Source organism: Geotrypetes seraphini, chromosome 4, assembly GCF_902459505.1.
Source record: "Geotrypetes seraphini chromosome 4, aGeoSer1.1, whole genome shotgun sequence".
Classification (NCBI taxonomy): Eukaryota; Metazoa; Chordata; class Amphibia; order Gymnophiona; family Dermophiidae; genus Geotrypetes; species Geotrypetes seraphini.
The window spans coordinates 90508903-90519253 of record NC_047087.1 but is presented as its reverse complement, the minus strand read 5'-3'; the positions used below and the strand labels follow the sequence as shown (position 1 = coordinate 90519253).

At 43.8% G+C, this 10351-nt stretch overlaps 1 protein-coding gene across 11 annotated transcripts in view; it reads left to right on the top strand.

Annotated features, from left to right (window-relative positions):
* Positions 1-3398: 3398 nt before the first annotated feature.
* The window catches only part of HHLA2 (HERV-H LTR-associating 2), a 123749-nt gene continuing 116796 nt past the window's right edge, over positions 3399-10351 (top strand). For 7 of the 11 annotated variants that reach the window (XR_004539064.1, XM_033940280.1, XM_033940279.1 and 4 more), the window contains exon 1: positions 3455-3647. The gene's annotated coding sequence lies outside the window, so the exon portion shown is untranslated. Of the gene's footprint in view, positions 3648-10351 lie in introns of all 11 variants that reach the window. The other 4 variants (XM_033940272.1, XM_033940277.1, XM_033940283.1 and 1 more) reach the window with 3 other exon arrangements.

Sequence of the window (10351 nt, the reverse complement as noted above, 5' to 3'; positions counted from 1 at the left end):
TGGTTCCTACAAAGTCTGAGATTCGAAATCAACTTTCCCAAATCTCAACTTCAGCCCTCACAGAATCTACAGTTCATTGGAGCTGTTCTGGACACTGTCCAACTCAGAGCATTCCTTCCACAACAATGTCTGGAAGCTCTTCAACTCTGTCATACAGTGTCTTCCTGCTCTTCCATCTCAGCGAGAAACATGATGGTACTTCTGGGTCACATGGCCTCCACAGTACACGTGACTCCTTTTGCCAGACTTCACCTCAGAATTCCTCAGTGGACCCTGGTATCTCAATGGATGCAAGTTTGCGACCCTCCTTCTCAACACATCTCAGTCACTCCTTCATTGAAGAAGTCTCTACGTTGGTGGATACTCTCTTCCAATCTTTCCAGATGCTTGCTTCTTCAAACGCCCCCCCCCCCCATCAGAAGGTTCTCACGACAAACTCTTCAACCTACGCTTGGGGCGCTCATCTTGATGGTCTCCGTACTCAAGGCCTCTGGACCAGTACGGATCGTCAGTGTTATATCAATCTGTTGGAATTCAGAGCGATCCTCAAAGCTCTCAATGCTTTTCAACATCTGTTCACGACCAAGTAGTCCTCATTCAGACGGACAACCAAGTCGCCATGTATTATGTCAACAAACAAGGGGGGACGGGATCTGCCTCCCCTTGTCAAGAAGGTCTAAAGGTTTGGGACTGGGCAATCCGCCACAACACCTTCCTCAAAGTTGTCTACATTCAAGGGGCGAAGAATTGCTTGGTGGACAACTTGAGTCGTCTCCTGCAGCCTCACGAATGGACACTCCATTCCACCCCTCTTCATAACATTTTTTCACAGTGGGGAATGCCTCAGAGAGACCTCTTTGCAGCTCCCCACAACTACAAACTGCCTCAATTCTGCTTCAGGATATACTCTCCTCATCGCCTCGAGGCAGATGGTTTTCTTCTGGAATGGTCGAATCTTTTCCTCTATGCATTCCCTCCATTTCTTCTCATTCTCAAGACTCTGGTCAAGTTGAAGAACGATCATGCCACCATGATTCTAATTGCTCCTCGGTAGCCGAGACAACTTGGTACTCCCTTCTACTTCAACTCAGCAGCAGGGAGCCATACCTTCTCCCAGTTTTTCCTTCTCTGCTTACACAGAGTCAAGGATCTCTGCTTCATCCCAACCTGCAGTCTCTACATCTGACAGCTTGGTACCTCTCAACATAACCCCTCTTCAGTTTTCTAAATCTGTAAGAGACATTTTAGAAGCTTCTAGGAAGCCTACCACTAGGCAATGTTATCACCAAAAATGGACTAGATTTTCTACGTGGTGTTTTTCTCATCATAAGGAGACTCAGCATTCCTCCTTGTTTTCTGTTTTGGACTACCTTTTGCACTTATCCAATTCTGGCCTTAAGCCTACATCTATCCGAGTCTGTCTCAGTGCAATTGCGGCTTTCCATCAGCCTATTGAAGGGAAACCCCTCTCTGCTCATCCAGTGGTTTCCAGATTCATGAAAGGACTTTTCAATGTCAAACCTCCTCTCAAACCACCTCCTGTGGTTTGGGACCTCAATATTGTCCTTACTCAACTAATGAAGCCTCCATTTGAACCAATTGACAAGGCTCATCTGAAGTATCTCACTTGGAAAGTGGTGTTTCTCATAGCCCTCACTTTTGCTCGACGAGTCAGTGAGCTGCAAGCTCTAGTTGCTGACCCACCATTCACAGTGTTCCATCATGACAAAGTGGTTCTTCATACTCATCCTAAATTCCTCCCTAAAGTGGTCTCGGAATTTCATCTCAACCAATCCATTGTTCTTCCAGTGTTTTTTCCAAAGCCTTATTTTCATCCTTGAGAAGTTGCTCTTCATACTCTGGACTGTAAACGTGCTTTGACCTTCTATTTGGAACGCACCAAACCACACAGAACTGCTCCTCTCCTTTTTATCTCCTTCGATCCCAATAAGTTGGGCCATCCTATTTCTAAGCGTACCATTTTCAACTGGATGGCGGCTTGTACCTCATTCTGCTATGCCCAGGCTGGATTACCCCTTCACAGTAAAATCACAGCCCATAAGGTTAGAGCTATGGCAGCTTCAGTAGCTTTCCTCAGATCTACACCTGTTGAGGAAATTTGTAGAGCTGCTACTTTGTCCTTGATTCATACCTTCAATTCTCATTATTGTCTGGATACTTTCTCCAGATGGGATGGACAGTTTGGTCAAACAGTATTACAAAATTTATTCTCCTAAATTGCCAATACTCCCACCATCCCATTCTGGTTAGCTTGGAGGTCACCCACGTGTGAGAATACCTGCCTGCTTGTCCTGGAATAAAGCACAGTTACTTACCGTAACAGGTGTTATCCAGGGACAGCAGGCAGCTATTCTCACAACCCACCCACCTCCCCTGGTTGGCTTCTCTGCTAGCTATCTGAACTGAGGAGATGTGCCCTATGCTGGGCGGGAAGGCACTCGTGCATGCGTGGTACAGGCGACTCGAAACTTCGAGTTTCTTCAAGCAAGTCTGCTTGTGAGGCGTCCGCATCCGGGCTCCGTCAATGACATCACCCATATGTGAGAATAGCTGCCTGCTGTCCCTGGATAACACCTGTTACGGTAAGTAACTGTGCTTTACTGTAAATATAAATTTACTATGAGATTCAGGGATGATAATTATAGACCTGAGGTCAGAAATAGGCTATGATATCAAATCATTCAACTGACCTGCATTGATAACAAGTCCTGCTTAAGCTAAGTGTCTTTTCAGCACATATTATAATATACAGTGACTCTCAAATACGTTAAAATCTTCTAATATAAAAGTTTTTTGAAACAGAGCTAAGCAACAATCTGTGGAGTTAGTGATCAAAGTTTTTATAAAACAAACTGACTGGAAGGTGAACTCTTCACCCAAGGGAGGTATTCAAGCCTTCCTTACAGAGTTCCACATCTCTGAGTAATTTTATAAATTTTATTTTGATCACTCTCCATGAATTTTGTTATCAATGCAGGTCAGTTGAATGATTTGATATTACTGTAAATGTAAGCATATGATCTTGTGACCACTATCTCAGATTCAGAAAACTTTTAAAAGCATTTCTGTGCTAAGACAGGGAGCCAACCCTTAAGAAACTGAAATGGTAATTGCAAAAGCTCATTTCTAAACTCTCTAATGCAACTCCTGGGACATAACAATGAGCCGACGATGACCTACTTTAACCTGTAACTATATCTGAATGTATAAATAGCTGTAACTATGTATGACTGTATAAATAACTGTACGGATCTACCTGTTCTAGCAACTTTATTGAACGTCCATTGTGACTTCCTGGGTAACTGACCCAACCTCTTGTAATGTAATCTGACCTTAATAGAAAACCTGATTAACTTACGTAACATAATATCTCCTCAGGGGAAAGAGCAGTCACTTATCCATGTGACTTGCATTGGTCTTTGCTCAGATGCACTCCACCCTTTCTCAGATGTGACTTGATACCTAACAAGAAGCCTCGTAACAGGTTTCGGATTATGAGGCAGTATGTTTAGATTTATTTCTTTTCTTACATTTGTAGCAGAAGTAAGGGCTTCATTCTGCTGATTTTTGTTATGTCTGTTCATTTTTGTGTAGTATTTGGACATTGTTAGTACAGGAGGCTTAGGGTAAGTCCATTTTCTTGTATAAGACTAAAAAATTGTCTCATTTATGTACTTTTACCTTATAATTTCTAACAAATGCCACTTTTTGATTCTTGCTTCACCAGTTTTCTGTGTGTGAATAAGGAATATGCGTTATAGTGTAAACAAAATAATTACATAAAAACTGCCATAGTAGGACTTGAAGAGGTGCTGAGTGAAAAACTCCACTGAATTATCTTATCTGCTAGCATTAAAACTAGAGCTTCAGTAGGTTATTTCATTGTTCTCTTTTACTTTTTTAGTTCAGTACTCTGCTTTTACAGCAAAGGCAGTTTAGGCAATAATGTAGCATTTTAGAGTCTCTGTTAAGGTTTTGTAGGTAATGGATTTTCTTTCTTTGGAAGAGGGGTAGGGGCAAGTGTGAAAGTGGCAAATATCCTGAAATCAGAATAAGCAAGTGCTACACTGAAAGTCTGCCCTAGAATTATAGTGGGTCTCTTGCATGGCCTCATCATTATTGTGGGATGGATGACCAATTTAACTTTGTATGATCTTATCTGGTCTTCTCAGGAGCAAGAGCATTGCAGTAATTAATTTAATCCTGTAACTAGTAACATATGTGTTTTGTGTTTATATTTTTAACTTTTGTATTGTATTATCTTATTATTTACTACTTTTTAATTAGTTTCCACCGGAAAAGCAAGATATAAATCAGTAAAATAAATCTGTTTATCAATAATAGATGCTCTTGCTTTCTGCAGATTTAAAATGGTCAAAATGAAACTGCTTCAGACATGCAACTGCTTAAAAAGTTCTGGAATTTTAAAAGTAATGCTTTGACAAGCCATTTCTTCCAGACCCCCCAAATTAATATACTGTACTTGTTTTATATCTTTGCATGATAAGGGAGTGACTTTTTTAAAGATATTTCCCCCTACTTTACAAAGCCATGCTAGCGTTTTTAGCATCGGCTGCCACGGTATTGGCTCCGATACTCATAGAATTCCTATAAGTGTCCAAGCTATTACCGCCGTGCCCAGCGCTAAAAACACTAGCGCAGTTTGTAAAGGAGGGGGTTTATGTACAAAAGTAGTTTTTATAGGTAAAAACATATGTGCAGTGCTGTTTGTGGGATAGAGCTAGGGCAGGGTTTGAATTTTGGAATCCCTTTTATTCTCATAAATATATGTATGCATTTGAACATTTGTTGTATACTTAATAGCATATTACTCCTGGCAGAATTCTGCGCAAAAAAATTCAAAATTCTGCATACAAAATTAGCATATTCTGCAAGGTTATTTGTCAAAATTTAAACAATATTTTTGCCTATTATCCATATTCCATTTAAAACATCCTATATAATAAAAGGCTAGCCGCGCATGCGCACTCCTATTTGCGTGCTTCCGAGATCAGTAGGTCTGTGGCCGCAGGAGTGCGCATGTGCGCTAATATATCACCTGCCACCGATCGCCTCCTCAAGCTGGGACTGCAGCTAGCCGCAAATCTCCGTTCCTCCAGCAGGGGGGGGATCTGGGAGGAGAGGGATCACGGCCACTCAGCGCCCCCACCGAGGAGCCCAGCAACTTTCCGCTGCCCGGGACCCAAGTCCTTTGCCACCCCCCCTTCCCTTCCCGCGGGCCCGACTGGCGGTTTAAGCAGCGTGTGCAGCAGTCTTCACATGCTGCTTCGAGCCCTTCTACTGCCCTGATTTGCTCTGCCGCGTCTCTGATGATGTCACCAGGGACGTGCCAAAGTAAATCAGGGCAGTAGAAGGACCTGAAGCAGCATGTGAAGACTGCTGCACACGCTGCTTGAATCGCCATGTGTAGTTGGGCCCGCGGGAAGGGAAGGGAGGGGCGGCAAAGGACTCGGGACCGCGGGAAGGGAAAGGGGGGTAGAGGAAACGCTAATGCTGCTGCACAAGGAACTGGTGTGGGGGGAGGGAAATGGAAGGGGAGGGAATGCTGCTTCGCACAGACAGACGAGGGAAGAAGGGAGACAGAAAGAAAAGAAGAAAGACACAGGGGCAAGGAGATACACAGAAAGACAGACAGACAAAGAGGGACAGAGACAGACAGAAAGAAAGACAGCGGGAGTCACATCAGGAGGGGTGTGGGATGTGGCAGAGGGAACTTTTCCAATGGCTGTTACTGGGCGGCTGTCGGGAACCTCTGATCAGGGGCAGAGCAAGGTAAGTGTATCATAGGGATAAGAAGGAGGAGGGGGGGAGAAAAAGGAAGGGACACCTACTGCTGGACAGGGGGAGAAGGAAAGAGGTGCTGATGGACAGGGGGGTGAAGAAAAAGGAACGGAGGCCTAATGTTGGACAGGGGGAGAAGGAAAGAGGTGCTGCTGCATAAGGAGAGCAGTGAAGGGGTGGTGGTGGACACAGGGAAGGTAAAAGGAAGGGACAATGGACAAGGGGATCAGGCAAGGGATGGTGATGGACAGCCAAGGAAAAAGAAAGACAGAAAGAAAGAAAGCGGCTAAGGAGAGAGAGAGAAAGAAATAAAGACACACACATATATTCTAGCACCCGTTAATGTAACGGGGTATAAGACTAGTTTAATATAAAATGGTTTTTCCTCTACCTTTTGTTGTCTTGATATTTTATTTTCCATCATGTTGGTTCCAGTTTCTCTTTTCTGCTTTCTTGTCATTTGCTAAATGCTCCTTCAAGCGGCTGCTATCCATTTGTCTTTTCTCCTCTCTCCTGTCTATTCCCTTACAACACCTGCCTCTGACATATTGATCATTCCTTGTTAGTTCTTTTCTGCCTCTTTCTTATCCTTCTCTTTTTCACTTTTCAGCTACTTATCAAATTTCCATCTTCATTCTCCATCTCATTCCTTCTTCAGTCCTCCATTCCCTTTCATCTTCAATGTGTACTCCCCATTACCATATTTGTACCCTCTGTAATATCTATCCTCTTATCAGTTTCCTTGCCACCATCTCCTCCCCATCAGGGTTCTACCATTTTCAGCATTTCTGTGCTCTCAGAATGGTAGAACCCATGCCTCTGGTGGAGTGCAGCCTGGGACAGTACTGTATTTCATGTTCCCAAAGAAAGGCGGCTCCTTTCAGCTCATCTTCAACCTCAAGAGGGGGTCAATGCTTACCTCAGAGTCTAGCACTTTCACATGGATACTCTGCAATTGGTCATTATTTCAGTGTGGCCGGTCAAGTTTTTGACTTCTATGGACCTCATGGAGCCTTATCTCCATATTTCCATAGTGGTTCACCCAGAAGAGATATTTGCGCTTCTGTTTGCTGGAGCAGCATTTTCAGTGTCGGCCTTGTCTTAGCCCATGTTTGGGACTGTCTGCAGCTTCTGGGCTCCTTGGCTGAAACTCTGGAGTGGTGATATGGGCAAGGACTCACATGCACCTTCTGCAGTGGGTCCTCTTGTCTTTGTGGACTCCAGTCTCTCAGGATTTCCATTGCCCAGGGCCTTGCTTCCATCCAGGGTGAAGCCTGTTGGGACAAAGTGGTGAACTTTTTGAGAGGGGGCCCTCTGGACCCCTCCCTCCCCCACACACACAGTGTTTGTTACCATGGATGCAAGTCTGCTCAATTGGGGAATTCACTGTATTGGATGTGTGGAACAGGGCACCTGGTCTAGCCAGGAGGCTTCTTGGTCCATAAGCTGTCTAGAGATCCGAATACTCTGTATAACCTTGCAGAAGTTCCTGCCGCTTCTGGAAGGGAAAGCAGTCAGGGTAATGATGATGTATGCCACCACTGTAGCATTTTTCCAGCAGGCCAAGCAGCTTCAGGAGTCAGGTGGTGGTGGTTCTGGAAGCAGCGAGTCTCTTTTGGTGGGCAGAGATGTATTTGTATTCTCTTGGTGTCCATATTGTGGGCAAGAACAATGTGCAAGCTGTCTTTCTCAATCGCTGCCTCCTAAATCTGAGAGAATGGGACTGCAGGCTTTTCAGCTTATTATGGACCATTCGGGGAAGGGGGTATCTCAGTTTGACTTGATGGCATCTAGAACCAATGTGAAGGCAGAGCACTTTTTCAGTCTCCTTGAGGGTCCTGTTTTCTCAGGGGATAAATGCCCTGATCCAGTCTTATCCATGGTCTCTCATGTGAATCGGAAGTTTTGTTTGCCCTCCTTTGTGGTGCAGGGATCTCTGGAGGATCAGTGATATCACAAGCCAGACATCCAGAGGACATTGCTAAAGTACCTCAAGGAAACAAACAAGTTCATCTCTCAGAATACCTTTTGTATTTTTTTCCTTGGCCCTTGGAAGGGCAAGATGGCCTTGATGGCCTCCATTCTGAGGTAGATTAAGAAACATAGAAACATGATGGCAGATAAAGGCCAAATGGCCATCTAGTCTGCCCATATGCAGTAAACATTATCTCTTTCTCTCTCCGAGAGATCCCACGTGCCTAGCCCAGGCACTTTTGAATTCAGACACAGTCTCTTGTCTCCACCACCTCTTCTGGGACTGTTTCCATGCATCTACCACCCTTTCTGTAAAAAAGTATTTCCTTAGATTACTCCGGAGCCTATCACCTCTTAACTTCATCCTATTCTCTCTAATTGCAGAGTTTCCTTTCAAATGAAAGAGACTCGACTCATGCACATTTACATTACATAGCTATTTAATGTGTCTATTATATCTCCCCTCTCCCGCCTTTCCTCCAAAGTATACAGATTGAGATCTTTAAGTCTGTCCCCATAAGCCTTATGATGAAGACCACATATCATTTTAGTAGCCTTCCTTTGGACCGACTCCATCCTTTTTATATCTTTTTGAAGATGCAGCCTCCAGAATTGTACACAATATTCTAAATGAGGTCTCACCAAAGTCTTATACAGGGGGCATCAATACCTCCTCTTTCCTACTAGCCATACCTCTCCGTATGCAACCTAGCATCCTTCTAGCTTTCGCCGTCACCTTTTCAACCTGTTTGGCTATCTTAAGATCATCACATACAATCATACCTAAGTCCCAGTCTTCTGTTGTGCACATAAGCTCTTCACTCCCTAATCTGTACCGTTCCCTCAGGTTTTTGCAGCCCAAATGCATGACCTTACATTTCATAGCATTAAATTTTAGCTGCCCAATTTCAGACCATTCTTCAAGCTTCATCAGGTCTTTCTTCATGTTATTCACACCATCTGGCGTGTCTACTCTATTGCACATTTTGGTATCATCCGCAAAGAGGAAAATCTTACCCGACAACCCTTCAGTAATATCGTTTATAAAAATGTTAAAAAGAACAGGCCCAAGAATAGAACATTGTGGCACACCACTGGTAACATCCCTTTCCTCAGAGCGATCTCCATTGATCACTATCCTCTGTCGCCTTCCACTCAACTAGTTCTTGACACAGCCCGTCACTTTGGGACCCATCCCGAGGGCACTCAGTTTATTTATTAGATGTCTGTGTGGAACACTGTCAATGGCTTTGCTAAAATCTAAATACACCACATCTAGTGCACTATCCAATTCTCTGGCCACCCAGTCAAAGAAATTGATCGATCTAACCTCTAGTGAATCCATGTTGCCTCCAGTCCTGTAATCCACAGAACTCCAGAAACTTAGCCATTCTCTGTTTTAAAAGTGTTTCCTTTAATTTGCTTACCACAGAAGCCAGATTTACTGGCCTGTAATTCCCTTCTTCTTCCTTACTTCCACTTTTGTGGAGAGGGACCACATCTGCCCTTCACCAGTCCTACGGTTCCACTCCTGACTCTAGAGACTCGTTGAAAAGGTCATTCAGCAGAGCTACCAGAACTTCCCTAAGTTCCTTCAGCACCCTAGGATGTACACCATCCGGCCCCATTGCTTTGTCTACCTTTATTTTAGCTAGCTCCTCATGAACACAACCCTTTGAAAATCGATCAGGATCTATTACTCCTCCATCCCTAGTCACGTTTATCTTCTGCAGTCCCGCTCCTGGTGCTTCAGCCTTGAACACAGAACAGAAATATCTGTTAAGCAATTTGGCCTTTTCTTTATCAGCTTCTACATATTTCTCCCCTTCAGCTATTGAGGCCACTTACATTAACAGAAATTTTCCAACCTCTCACGGATTCAAGGCCTACTCTACTAGGGCTCATGTCACTTCTGAGCAGAGACCCAAATAGTATCCCCTGATGAGATCTTCAGGGTGGCAACTTGGTCATTGCTCTCATTCCATTGCTAAGCATTACAGATTTAAATAGGCTCTGGCCAGCATATCCAACTTTGGCAGAGCCATTACTTGGAGTGTCTTGTCTTTTCCCACCCAGTAGACCTGCTTTGGTATATCCCGTTCATTCAGAACAATGGAGCTGAAAGGTGAAATTGTTTTACCTGATTTATTTTTTATTTTTTTAGTCAGTGACACTGTTCTGAAATTCCACCCTTAGAAGACTTCGTCCAGGGTTCTGGGTATGCTCTGTGTTCCCTTTTAGTTCATTTAAAAAAAGGAAAAAGACCAATTATAATTCTGATTGGCTATATGAGATTCCTGTGACATGGTTAGTCCCTGGTTTATGAAGGGTAGCGAGTGCCAATATTGGTCTTTTTGCTCTCTTGCTTATTTCAGTGGTTGATTGGGCTGGGTGCTTTACCAAAACGGACCTTCCATTGCTTGAGCAAATGCATACTGGATTGTTCAGGGAGCTTAAGCAGTGTCACTAGTAGAATTCAGTTTTCTATACCTTCATCTTGCTAGTAGGAGGAGATAACAACCCGTATGTTCAGAATAGTGTCACTGACTAAAGA